The sequence below is a fragment of the Somniosus microcephalus genome, chromosome 15 (assembly GCF_052327205.1).
Source record: "Somniosus microcephalus isolate GS21.2 chromosome 15, FLI_Smic_1.0, whole genome shotgun sequence".
In the NCBI taxonomy this organism is placed as follows: Eukaryota; Metazoa; Chordata; class Chondrichthyes; order Squaliformes; family Somniosidae; genus Somniosus; species Somniosus microcephalus.
Window position 1 is genome coordinate 25,018,995 of NC_141001.1, and position 14,672 is coordinate 25,033,666.

The following is a 14,672-nucleotide window of genomic DNA, read 5'->3' on the forward strand; positions in this document are numbered from 1 at the left end:
CCACATCTCTTCTGATGTTTGGCTTAACCAAATCCAAGCGGCATCGTAGTCTTCGATTGAAGAACATCATGGCTGGAGTTTGGTTGGTAACCGCATGTGTCGCATTCCGGTAGGCAAACAAGAAGTTATCCACCTTGTGTTGTAGGGGTATGTCTTCATTACACATTGCCTTGATAGCCTTCTTGAATGTTTGAACGAACCTCTCAGCCAATCCATTGGTGGCTGGATGATATGGGGCGGATGTGTAATGCTTAACACCATTGTTCTTTAAGAACCTCCGGAACTCTTCAGACACAAATTGTGGTCCATTGTCGGAGCAAATCTGTTTAGGCAGCCCATTTCTGGCGAATATGGTTCGTAAGACTGTGATAGTTTTTTCTGTGGTGGTTGAGGACATTTTTATTACCTCTGGCCACTTTGAATGTGCATCCACCACAATTGAAAACATTGAGTCCATAAATGGACCAGCAAAATCAATGTGTACCCTTTGCCATGGAGATGAGGGCTACTCCCATGGATGTAGAGGGGCTTGTGGTGGGGCGTTTTGGACCTTCTGGCATCCTGTACAGCTCTTGGTCATCTCTTCGATTTCTCTATCGATTCCCGGCCACCACACAAACGCTCTGGCTAAGTTCTTCATTTTTACTCCTCCCAGATGACCCTCATGAAGTTCATTGAGCACTCTATCCTTCAATTTGGGTGGAATTACTACTCTGGATCCACACATCAAGGTTCCTCTGCACACTGACAGCTGTTCTCTTCTCAGCGAGAATGCTGGCAACAGTGGTTCGCCATGTGTTGGCCATCCCTTCACCATTAAATCATAGACCCTGGAGAGTGTCGGGTCATTTCGTGTTTCCTTTTCTATGTTTGCATTCGTCACAGGTAGACATTCGACTATGGTCGAGTGGAATATCTCCACAGGATCCACTGCAGGTGTTTCTTCCACCATCGGCAACGGTAGGCGCGACAATCCATCAGCATTCCCATGCTGTTTAGTTCCTTTGTACTCGATGTCATATTGGTGTGCCCCTAGGAAAAGGGACCACCTCTGTAGCCGTTGTGCTGTCATTATCGGGACGCCCTTCTGAGGGTTGAAAATGGAGACGAGAGGTTGATGATCAGTTAGTAGAGTAAATTTCTGACCGTGCAGGTCGTGATTGAACTTCTTCATCCCCCACACCAGGCTGAGGGCCTCTCTGTCAATCTGGGCGTAGTTACGCTCGGCTGAAGTTAACGAGCGTGACGCAAAAGCTATCGGCCTCTCTGAACCATCAAGGAATTTATGTGACAGTACCGCTCCAATGCCATAGGGAGACGCATCACACGCCAGTCTTATCGGTAGTGATGGGTTGTAGTGAGCCAATACTTCTCTTGAAGTGATTAGGTCTTTACTCTTCTGAAAGGCCCGCTTACATTCATCGCTCCATTTCCATGCTACTCCAGTTTGTAGTAGGGCGTTCAGTGGGTGCAGAATTGTGGACAAATTCGGCAAAAACTTATGGTAGTAATTCACCAATCCGAGGAATGACCTCAGTTGCGACACATTTTCAGGCGCTGGAGCCTTAACTACCACTTCAATTTTGTCAGGGGACTTATGTAACCCCTCTTCATCAATCACGTGGCCACAATACGATATCTGTTTCTTAAAAAACTCGCACTTGGGGCGATTGGCTCGTAGCCCATGTTCACGTAGTCTAGTGAGCACCTGTTCTAGGTTGTTAAGGTGTTCACTGTCATCTTCATCTGTCATTAGGATGTCGTCCAAGTAACACTGAGTCCCCGGAATCCCTTGCAGGACTTGTTCCATCGCTCTTTGTCATATCGCCGGAGCTGATGCTACTCCGAATACCAGTCGATGATACTGGTAAAGACCTTTGTGAGTGTTTATCGTGAGATACTTCCTAGAGGATTCTTCAACCTCCATCTGCAAATATGCTTGTGCTCGGTCAATTTTTGTAAAACGCTTCCCTCCAGATAGTGAGGCGAAAATATCTTCTATCCTCGGGAGAGGATACTGTACTGTGTGAAGGATTGGGTTCACCGTCACCTTGAAGTCCCCACAGATGCGAACCTTCCTTGGCTCCTCAGACTTATTGTTTAACGTTTTCTTCATGACAGGAATGATGGGTGTCGCCCACTCGCTCCAGTCTACCTTAGACAACACGCCTGCATTCTCCAGATTCTCCAGCTCTGCCTCGACAGCTGGGCGAATTGCATACGGTACCGGTCTTGCTTTGAAAAACTTGGGGATTGCGCATTCTCTTCTATTTTTATCGAGGCGGTTACGCCTTTAAGAGTTTCCAGTTCTTGTTGAAATACCTCTTTGGCGTTAGCTAAGATTTTTGACAATCGTCCAGGTATGACGTCGTCATCCTTTTTACCAGCCACAGTCAGTGCCTGAATGGAGTGCCAGTGTAAACTTATCTTTCTGATCCATTCACGTCCCAATAACGGTGGTCCACCATCTTGCAGTATGTACAGATACAATTTCTGTATTTCCTTGCCGTTGTATTCGACAGGCACCCTTATTTTCCCTCTGGGGTATACTTTCTGCCCCGTATACGTCTTCAAGACAATGGATGTCTCTTTCAAGGTTATGTGTGAGAATAGCCGCTCGTAGTCTCGTCGATTCATGACGGTCAGGGCTGATCCTGTATCCAATTCCATTTTGACTTGGGACCCTGCTATCGTGAGGGTGACCCAAATGGTTCGGTGATCCTCTTTCGCGATTATGTTGTGAAGTTTGAGACAGCTTAGTCTCTTGTTCCCGGATTCACTATCGCTCTTCTCGTCTTCGGAACTACTGTCCGTCATCTTTTGTACTTTCCTGTACTGTTCCTTAGTAGCCTTTTTGTTGTCGTTAGTCTTCTTTCCAGACCTGCAAACTCGTGCAATGTGTCCCATCTTTCCACATTGCCTGCATATTTTGTCCTTGGACCAGCAGTCCTTCTGGTCATGGGTTGTTCTGCCGCAGCGATAACATTTTTCAAATCCCTGTGTCATTTCATGGGTGCCATATTCTTGTGGCTTTTGCTGTATTTCCGCAGCTCCCCTTGCTGCTGCTTCGTACGATACTGCCACGCTGAAAGCCTTATCTAGCGTCAGCTCTTTCTCTGAGAGTAACCTCTTCTGGGTTCCTTCACTCAGGAGTCCACAGACAAATTTGTCCCGTAGGGTATCTGCCAGTCCTGCTCCGAACTGGCAGTGCTTTGATAGCTTGCGTAGTTCCGTAAGGTAATCAGCATTGCTCTCCTCTTTATGCTGATTTCTCCTGTGGAATTTAAATCTTTCTGCTATCAGCAGCGGTGTAGGATTTAGGTGTTCCTGTAGGATATCAACAATTTCGTTAATACTCTTCGCCATCGGTTTGGCTGGAGCGATCAGGTTCCGCAATAGGCCGTACGTTCTTGCGCCCATTAAGTTTAGTAGTACCGATGCCTTTTTCTCATCGGCTACTTCATTTGCCTTGCAATATACTTCGACTCTTTCCACATACGTGGTCCAGTCTTCTATTGCATTATCGAAGGCAGTGATATTGCCAGTCTTCGGCATCTTGGAAATCTAAGGCGCCTCCCGTGCTTTGCCTTCTTCCCCGATTGAACAAAATGGCGCCTCCCGCGCTTTGCCTTCTTCCCCGCTGGATTAAGATGGTGCTGTTGCTGACATTTTTATGCCTTGATGGCGACGCCCTATGGTCTTCGCGCACTTCCCCCCCGCGCTGCTGTTAACGCCGCTCTCCGCGGTCCCCGTGGCAAACTGCAGCCCCTCGCAGCTTTCTGCGCTTCTAATTTCTTTTATTTTCCCGTCGTCAGAGCAAACCCTCCGGGACACTTTCCTCCCTCTTCTCGGGTCTGTACGCTGCCCAGCTTCGTAGCACCGGCCGCACCCTGTGTGCTCCACCCTCTCTCTCTCTCTCCTCTTCCCAACAACGCTGCTCGGCCCCGTTGAAAAGCCATCCGATTGAGCTCTAGCCTGCCGCAGCCCAGGAAGGATCAGTGTACTACCTGCCACCAGCCCGATTAGCTGGAGCACCATAGACAGGATAACCAAGCCCCGCTCTCGACAGCCTCTCCTGCAAATCTTCAACTCCGATGAATCAGAGGCGGTTGTCCACGGTCGACACCCGTTTCTTCTGTTTGTTTTTTTTCTTTCTTCCTTCTGGCCTCGACCTCCAACAACTTCGCTTCAGGGATGGATCCCCATGAGGTGGTGCAGAACTATAGGTAAGTTCGGATCTGCTCGTCGCCAGTATTATGTCCGTGTGTAATTGAGACACGGACTGCAGGAGTAGGTTACAACAGGTGTTTACTGAGTGGAGACAAAACTGGAACTACTATGCAAAGTTACTACACAGGCTTATATACAGGGGTGGTCACTACTGGTACTGCAGTATACAGGGGCTGCAGAATATAGTTCCTTCTTCAAAGTACATACACTACAAATATAAACTCAAAAATACTATATAAAAATAAGAACAGAATGTATGATTCTAAAATGGGGACTGAATTATGCCTCTGCCTTTTAACCCTTCACATGAAGATTACACCTGGTCATGGCTCCCAGTGTGCAACATCACGGGAAAGTATGTTGCGTGTATATACACATTAGTCAATGATCCATGGTGTTGCACATGGGGAGTCAAGATTCTGTATAGTGCTGATGAGTTTTATCTTGATATCCTCAGAATGTGAAGGCAATGCATCCTAAAACAAAGGATAACATAAACTGCTACAAAAACATGGAGATGAAAAATTAATGGAATGAACTATGTCAAATGTGTAATTGTATTTTTCTTTGACATCATAGAATGGTAAAAGGAACCACCACCTACCACATACATCACAACTCAATGACAATAAAAAATACTGAAGAACATTGCAGCACAGCTGAATAGGCAGCAAAGAACTAATACATTAATGCATCAGTGGGCACCGCTGAATCAATAAGTGCATGGAGCAGTGGACACCAGTTAATTAATAAACTGAGACAGCAGTGGGCACCAGTGAATTAATAAACTGAGATAGCAATGGGCACCAGTGAATTAATAAACTGATTAGCAGTGGGCACCAGTGAATTAATAAACTGAGATAGCAATGGGCACCAGTTAATTAATAAACTGATTAGCAGTGGGCACCAGGGAATTAATAAACTGAGACAGCAATGGGCACCAGTGAATTAATAAGCTGAGATAGCAATGGGCACCAGTTAATTAATAAACTGATTAGCAGTGGGCATCAGTGAATAAGCTGAGATAGCAGTGGGCACCAGTAAATTAATAAACTAATTCAGCAGTGGCAATAGGCATCAGAAAATGAAATAGAGAAGTGGGTACCAACAAATTAATAAATTCAGGTCACAGCGGGCACACCAGCAAATCAATAAATTAATAGAGCAGTGGCTGTGAATTAATACAGTCATAGAGCAGCAGTTACACTGACTAATCTTGAAGGATCGCATCAATAAATTGAGAGAGCAGTGGACATCTGTTAACTAATAAATTCACAGTGCAATGGGTGCACCAACAAATCAATAGATTAATGGAACAGTGGGCATCAGTAAATTGATAAGCAGATACACCAAATAATAATGAAGCAGTAGGTACTCCAACAAATGAATTACTGAATGAAGTAGTGGGCACCAGTTAATCAATACTCCTGTAGGAACGTGGGTTCCTAACTAAAAGACTGAGTTCTACTCAGGCGATTAAACAAAACAAACTTTAATGAAACAAACAGGCTTTAACAAGAAACATCGAATGTAGGTCTGCTCTCTCTGGAGGCTCCACGAGGACTGCCCCTGCAGTCCTGTGGCTGACGTCATGACGTCATCACGTTTTCCCGCCAGTGGGGGATCACGTGATGAACGGCGTGACGTCATCACATTTTAGCCGCGCTGTTAAAGCAACCACACTCTGTACAGTTAAACAGCATAAATAAAGATATAGACTCAGACTGTAGCTAACATGTTGTTAAAGGAATTATGTACAAACGATCTGAGTCCTTTGGTGGCTCCGCCACATGCGCCCCCCCAGAATTGTCTTTAACAGCAAAAATGAGACGTCGAGGAGGCCTGACAAGTCTGTCCGAGCGACTTTGGTAACCCTGCAGAGGAAGCTGATGGACGGTGGTCGAGCTGGTGGGTGGTTGTGGTTGAGCTGGCGCGGCGAGTGTGGTCGAGCTGGCGGGCGGCAGTGGCACGGCGGCTGCGGGCGGTCGGCCACGTTTCGGCGGTTGAGCGATGACAACTGGGCGGTCCAGGTCCAGGTGAGCCGGCTTCAACCGGTCCACCGAAATGTGATCTGGCTTTCCTCCGATGTTGACCGAAAAGGATTTGTCTCCTGATTCGATGACGAGGAAAGGACCAGTGTAAGGGGGCTTGAGCGGATCCCAGTGAGCGTCGTGGTGGATAAATACGTACTCGGCATTCTTCAGCTCCACTGGCACATGGGAGCTCTGTAAGCCGTGATTTGATGTCGGCACCGGAGCGAAGCATCTGGCCGCTTCCTGGTGGCTGACGAGTTGCTGGGAGGTGGACCATGGCTCTGTGGGAGAAGGGAGGAAATCCCCTGGTACTCAGAGCGGCTGGCCATAAACGAGTTCGGCTGAGGACGATTGCAGGTCTTCTTTGGGCGCCGTATGAAGACCCAAAAGGACCCATGGGAGTCTGTCCACCCATCCTGCACCTTGAAGACTGGCCCGTAGGGCGGCTTTAAGTGACCTGTGGAATCGCTCGCAAAAGCCGTTCACCTGTGGATGATAGGCGGTGGTGCGATGAAGTTTGGTGCCGAGCCCCTGAGCTACAGCATTCCAGAGCTCCGAGGAAAATTGTGGCCCGCGATCGGAAGAGATGTCCGCCGGTACCCCGAAACGAGCAACCCAACAGGAGATGAAAGCTCTAGCGACGTCTGCCAAAGTGGTGGAAACCAAAGGAATTGCCTCTGGCCACCTAGTGGTGCAGTACACCATGGTGAGGAGATGCGTATAACCATGGGAAGGCGGAAGTGGCCCCACAAGGTCCACATGCACGTGGTCGAAATGACGCTCCGGAACAGTGAACGTAGCCACTGGAGCTTTAACATGACGCTGGACCTTGGCCTTCTGGCAGACCACGCAGGTGTTGGCCCAGTCACGGACATCCAGGTGCATACCCTTCCAGACGAACTTCGCCGACATTAGCCATTGTGAAGCCTTCATACCAGGGTGTGACAACCCGTATATGGCGTCAAACACCTTCCGGCGCCATGCGACTGGCACGATAGGTCGGGGAACGCCCATGGAGACGTCGCAAAGGAGCGTGGTGCCTGCGGCCTGGAAACTGACGTCGGTCGCTTGGAAACTAGAGGGGACGGTTCTGTATGATTGGACCTCTGGGTCCGAGGCCTGATCCGCAGCCATGAGGGCGTAGTCGATCCCCAGGTGAACCGCACGGACCGTCGCGCGGGAGAGGCAATCCGCCATCAGGTTGTCTTTACCAGACACATGTTGAATGTCCCTGGTAAATTCAGAAATAAACGTCAGATGACGTTGTTGACAAGCGGACCACGGTTCGGCGGTCTTGGCCATGGCGAACGTTAGAGGCTTGTGGTTGACAAAAGCCGTGAAGGGACGTCCTTCTAATAAGAACCGGAAATGGCGAATGGCTAGGAAAAGGGCCAGTAACTCTCGATCGATGGTGCTGTATTTTTTTTCATTTTTCCGTAGTTGGCGGCTGAAAAACGCCAGCGGTTGCCACGTGCCGTTCACCCACTGCTCCTGCACTGCGCCGATGGTGTAGTCTGACGTGTCTGTGGTAAGGGCGATGGTGGCACCTGGAAGTGGGTGCGCCAGCATGGTTGCGTTGGCCAAAGCGCTCTTGGTGTTGACGAACGCCTGGTCCATCTCGGCCGTCCAGCTGATTAGATCCTTACCGGACTTGCCCTTGAGGGCCCCGTACAAAGGCTGCATTAGCTGAGCCGCCTTAGGGACGAATCGGTGATAGAAATTGACCATCCCCACGAACTCTTGCAGGGCCTTGACGGTTGGCAGGCAAGGGAATGAGGTAACAGCTTCCACCTTCGTCAGTAAGGGGATGGCGCCGTCTGATGTTATGCAGTGTCCCAAGAAATCGATCCGCTGCAGGCCGAACTGGCACTTGGCCGGGTTGATGATCAAACCATGCTGGCTGAGGCGAGTAAAGAGGGTACGCAGTTGGCAGATGTGCTCTTCCTTGCTAGCGCTGGCGATGAGAATGTCGTCCAGGTAGACGAAGATGAAGTTAAGGTCTCGGAGCACGGAGTCCATTAAGCACTGGAAAGCCTGTGCCGCGTTCTTCAAGCCAAACGGCATCCTCAGGAACTCAAAAAGACAGAAAGGGGTGATGACTGCGGTTTTTGGGACATCTTGCGGGTGCACGGGAACCTGGTGATACCCCCGGACGAGGTCAACCTTAGAAAAGATAGAATTTCCCGCCAAATGGGCCAAGAAATCCTGAATATGCGGGATCGGGTACCGATCAGGAGTAGTGGCGTCGTTCAGGCATCGCTAGTCACCGCATGTCCGCCAGCTGCCGCCCGGTTTCGGAATAATGTGGAGAGGCGAAGACCAGGGACTATTCGACCGGCAAATAAGCCCCAGCCGCTCCATCATGTCGAACTCCGCTTTCGCAGCCGCGAGCTTGCCGGGTTCGAGCCTTCTAGCCCATGCATAAACCGGGGAGCCAGTAGTGGTGATATGATGTTCAACACTATGCTTCGTGGCCGAGGAGGAGAAAGTGGGCCTGGTCAGCTTCGGGAACTCTCCGAGGAGCCGAGTGAAGTCGTCCAGAGAAGGGAAAGCGCAGGCAATAGAGCGCGCCACGGTGGTACTGTGGTGGCACGGGATCGAGTGGAAGGTGGCCGCGTTGATCAACTGGCAGTGCCGGACATCGACGAGGAGACCATTGGCACACAGAAAATCCGCCCCTAGGATGGCCTGCGAGACTGTGGCTGTGACGAATTCCCAATGGAAGCGCTGACCGCCGAAACAGACTTGGACCCGCCGCTTTCGAAACGTTCGAATGGCTGCGCCATTAGCCGCCACGAGGGAAAAACCATGGTTCCCAGCTTGCATATCGAGATTCGACGCAGGTAGGATGCTACACTGCGCCCCGGTGTCACAAAGGAAATGTCGACCTGATAGGGAATCGGTGATGTAAAGAAGTTTCCCCGTAGATCCGATGGCCATCGCAGCCATGGAGCACCCGTTAGACCTGGTCCTCCTTCGCTAGGAACGCTGCAGGAGCTTTGGATTTTTTGGGGGCGAAAAACTGCAGGGGAGTGGCAGCATCGTGCTTTCGCGCCAAAACGGGCGTGGTAGGAGCACCAGCCCGCTGCAGGAGGAGCTGGAGCCGCGTCTGTGGGGAATGGGCGCCTCGTGGCCGTGCAGCACTGCTGGGTTACTGTGAAAATCTTATCTGCTTCTGCAGCAAGCTCGGCGCAGTCTGTAATCTCAGATCTGGCTAGGGCAGCCTGCACCTGCTCCGGCAGTTGGCAGAGGAATAGCTCCCGGAAAAAGGAAGCATTCCGGTTTGGCACCCAAGAGCGTGAGCATTTGGCTCATGAGCTCGGACGGTTTGGAGTCCCCGAGGCTGGGCATAGCAAGGAGCCGGCGAGCGCGTTCTGACTTTGAGAGCCCGAAGACTTGTAGCAACCGCGCCTTTAACGTATCATACTTGCGGTCAGTAGGAGGACTACCGAGGAGGCTGACGATCCGCGAGGCAGTGGCGCTATCGAGGGCGGAGACCACGTAGTAATAACGGGTCTGATCCGCGACGATGTTCCTGATGGCGAACTGGGCTTCAGCCTGGATAAACCAAGCGACTGGTTGTTGCTCCCAGAACTGTGGCAGTTTCAGAGTCATGGCGTTCGTGTCCATGCTGAAGATCTTCCGCGAAAACCGTTCACGAAAGTCGGGGTCACCAATGTAGGAACGTGGGTTCCTAACTAAAAGACTGAGTTCTACTCAGGCGATTAAACAAAACAAACTTTAATGAAACAAACAGGCTTTAACAAGAAACTGCAGGATAACATCGAATGTAGGTCTGCTCTCTCTGGAGGCTCCACGAGGGCTGCCCCTGCAGTCCTGTGGCTGACGTCATGATGTCATCACGTTTTCCCGCCAGTGGGGGATCACGTGATGAGCGGCATGATGTCATCACGTTTTAGCCGCGCTGTTAAAGCAACCACACTCTGTACAGTTAAACAGCATAAATAAAGATACAGACTCAGACTGAAGCTAACATGTTGTTAAAGGAATTATGTACAAACGATCCGAGTCCTTTGGTGGCTCCGCCACACTCCCTTCTTACCTTTGCCATTACTGCTTCCCGTTTCCGTGGCCGAGAAAGAAAGACTTGCATTTATATAGCGCCTTTCACGACCTCAGAATGTCCCAAAGTGCTTTACATCTAATGAAGTACTTTTGAAGTGTTGTCACTGTTGTAATGTACGAATGTTGTAATGAGAACTGACATTCATCGGTTTCACCAACAGTTTATTTTTCAAAGCACTACGAAGAATGTTGGCTGTAAAGTAAATTAAAAAACTAAAAGGCTCTTTACCTAAAAAAACAGCCTTTTAGTTTGGCAAGGCACTTAAACAGTTAATAGTATATATCTGTATAGCGTAATGACTTGAAACAATAATGTCTTAGATTCAAGGGCCCGAAGTTGAGAAAAGGGCGATGCAATAATGATGTTCCATGCCTAGTTGCCTTTAGCATGATTTATAAATTTAGTGTGATTCAGTACTTACGAAATGCCCTACTGACATCTAGAGTTGAAACATTAAAACTGCATGGACCTGCACACAGTTTGGATCCTTTCTAAGCATCTAACTGGAAAACCTACTGAACACTGAGCATTTGGTCCAACTTAATAGTGGGAGTTAGTAAAAGGATTTCACCAAAAGAGAACAGAAGGGTTTGTGGGACGTTGTTCAATTGGAAAATTGGCTGCACGAGTAATAATGGGGTGTAAACTGTAATAAAGAAAATGGCTTGGAGGAGCTGGAGAGAGTGGCTGAAATACAATGCAAGGTTGCACGCTTTACCGGTAGTGTCAGGAAGATTAATAGCATAGAGGGTCTAATCAATTATGAAGATGTCTGACTTGGAAGATCGCATGAAAAAAATACTGCAGTATAATCACAGTATGACTGTGTTTTAGAAGAGTATAGGTTTCAGGCTCCTGCCAGTATATATTATCCCACAATAGCTGGATCTGCTCCACCCCCACCAGTTCAATACAAATGAAGTCCCTGCATGAAAAGGGTCTCTGGAGTGTCACAGTTGACAAGAGTCCTAGGATGCCTGTCTCTCAGAGAATTTGCACAATACTTAATGCAACTTACATTTCATCTTCACTTCTCAAATGTTTGATTTTTGCGGACAATTCATCAATATGGCAGCTCAGCCGCGAATTGGAAACACAATTGTTTTTTTTAAAGTACAATGTAGAAGGTTACTCGATGGATCTGTTAAAAGCAGGTTTTTTTGTCGTTTGCCAAACATGTTGAAATGACCAGGTGATTGAAACACATGACGGTTAACGTGTCACATTAAAAATGATGCGTGGTTGCCGTTTCTCCCTGGTGATATAGACACTGTCCCTTTAAAGACAATTCAACATAGAATCATAGAAATTTAGGCTCCGAAGCAGGCCATTCGGCCCCTAGTTGCTGTACCAGCTCTCTGGTAGAGCTAGCCAATTAGTCCTGCTCCCCCGCTCTTTTCCACATAGTCCTGCAATGTTTTTCCTTTGCAAGTATTTATCCAATTCCCTTTTGAAAGTTACTATTGAATCTGCTTCCAGCGCCCTTTCAGGCAGCACATTCCAGATCATAACTCGCAGCCTAAAAAAATTCTCCTCAGCTGAGTCCTGAAATCTCAGATCTGTCTGAGACTGAGCCCGTCTTTAGGACTGGTGGAATCAAATTTTAATGTGAAGCCCCTGGTTCTTTTGCCGTTTGTTTAAGTTCAGATCACAGCTGAGAAGTGTTTATGCACTGCTTTCCCAAGTTTACACTATTAACACCAGCTCCCTTACACTGGCAGCAGAAACGCCTCCCCATGAAAATACAGTGGCAGAGGGCCAGCGCACAGACTGCTCTCTCTTGTAGACAAGTGCCAATGTATGACAATGTTCCGCGGAGGAGAATAAAACCAGGAAGATTTAGCTCATTGCAAAACACTTCCCACGGACACATTAAATTAACCCAACAGGGCGGTTCAGTCTCCTCCAGCACAAAGCATTATTCTTAACCGAACTGATATATAGTCACAAGCACACTACAAAAAACATAAACCAGACCATCTCCAGATACAACAGTGGCTCGCATCAGTCTGGCTGAACCAGCAGCCCATACCTCTGCAAATGTTCCGCTGTCTACAACGTGAGATGCGTTTATTCGGTTCGATATCAAGCACCATATCCCCCGCAGACCGGCAAAGTTTGACATTGCCAAATAATAGAAACCACAGCGTAATTTATTTTATTTTTATTATCATAATCTCTTGCAAATTTACTGCTCAGCTGCCCTGGGCCGCGTTTTAATTGGGAAAAAGACACAAGGGCCAAGTTACAGGTTCCAAGTCTATAGATTTGTAACTTTCTATTTTGAATACTCAGATAGCTTTGCTTACTGCTTCAACTCGCCGACTTGCAGTTACATCTCACCTTATTGCGTTATTGAAATGTCCCAAAGCACTTCACGCAATGAATTAATGCTGGAACACAGTGACTGTGGTCATGCAGACAAACCAGCTGATGAACTCATTCACTATTAAAGACACCAACGTGTACTCTTCCCATTGTAGTCCCTTCCACTGGACATGGCACTTGCATGGCGAATACTGGTACCATAGCAAAATACTGCGGATGCTGGAAATCCGAAATAACAACAGAAAATGCTGGAAAAACTCAGCAGGCCAGGCAACATCCGTGGAGAGAAAATAGAGTCAACGTTTACAAGTCAAAACCCTTTTGTCAAGACTGCAGTATTGACAAAGGGTTTTGACCCGAAACGTTGACTCTGTTTTCTCTCCACCGATGTTGCCTGGCCCACTGAGTTTTTCCAGCATTTTCTGTTGTTATTTTGGCGAATACTGGAGTCGTTAGTGTATATTTGTCTGCGTGGTGTATCTGAGACCTGTCAATCGCTCTGTGCACTATTTACTCCATACACAACATTTAATAAGTGAGGGAACATTTATTGGGAAAGCATCAAGTGAACAAAATATCAGAGGCATCCAACTCCCTTTTCTTCTCAAATTTATACCACTGTGATATTGTCCACTAAATTCATCTCACACACAAACCACCCTTGGAGCAAGCAGAGAGGAGATATTCATGAAATCTGCATGCACTTGATTCAAACCCAGGCCTATGAGGCAAAGGGCAGCGTTTTAATTAGCCAAGACATTCAGTTCACCCTGGGGGAGTTGTCGCTATTAATTATGTAGCAGAATGACAAGATGGTCCCACAGTACCCCAGAGCCGCTATTGCACGGAGCTGCTGCCAACCGCACTTCACAGCTTGTGAGGCTCTACTGAGTATAGATATTGAGACTTTATCCCACACTGAAAAGTAAGGCACAGTATGATGGTAGAGACATAACTCTCAAGCCTAAACAGGGAAGTGGTGTTGTCCTTACCCGAAGCCACTGAATGCTTAAACTGAAACATCTTGATTTTATTTTACAAACCCCTGCCGTGGCGGCAGGTTGCTGTGTGCTCCGTACTATAGAGCTGCTCACTGAGGCAGGTGGCTTCTGCACATAATAGGGTGGTGGAAATAAACTCAGTAAATCTGCCTTTATGATAACAGAAAGTCTGAAGTAACTGCAAGTGGTGGAGATAAAAATCAAATCAAATCAACTTTTATTGTCATTGTTAGTGCACAAGTGCAGTACAACGAAATGTAGGCTTGCGGCTCCCGAGAGTGTACATTTAGATTAAGACATTTAAACATTCAACATACATTTGGCTTGTAATACATTAACATAAACATAACCATAATAAAGTGCATTGGCAGATGTGCAGGCTTTAGAGTTTATTTGTGGAGTTCAGTAGGATGACAGCCCTGGGAAAGAAGCTGTTCCTAAATCTGGTCGTACGGGTGTGAATGCATCTGTAGCGTCTCCCAGATGGCAGGAGGGCGAACAGACTATGGCTGGGGTGGGTAGGGTCTTTGATGATGGTCCGTGACCTCCCTAAACAGCGTTCCTGGTATATGTGCTCTATGGTCGGTAGCCGGGTGCCAGTAATGCGTTGGGCAGTTTTGACTACCCGCTGCAGGGCTTTCCGGTCATAGTAGCTACAGCTGCCATACCATACTGTGATACAGTTTGTCAGGATGCTCTCTATTGTGCAGCGGTAAAAGTTAGAGAGGATCAGGGGTGACAGGTTACATCCCTTCAGCCTCCTTAGGAAATATAGGCGCTGCTGGGCCTTCTTCGCCAGAGAGGAGTTATTGAGGGACCAGGAGAGGTCTTCCGTGATGTGGACGCCGAGGAACTTAAAGCTGTCCACCCTTTCCACCACAGCCCCATTGATGTGGATGGGGGTGTGACTTCCGCCTTTAGACTTCCTGAAGTCCACAATGATTTCTTTGGTTTTCTTGACGTTAAGGGCCAGGTTGTTATCGGCGCACCACT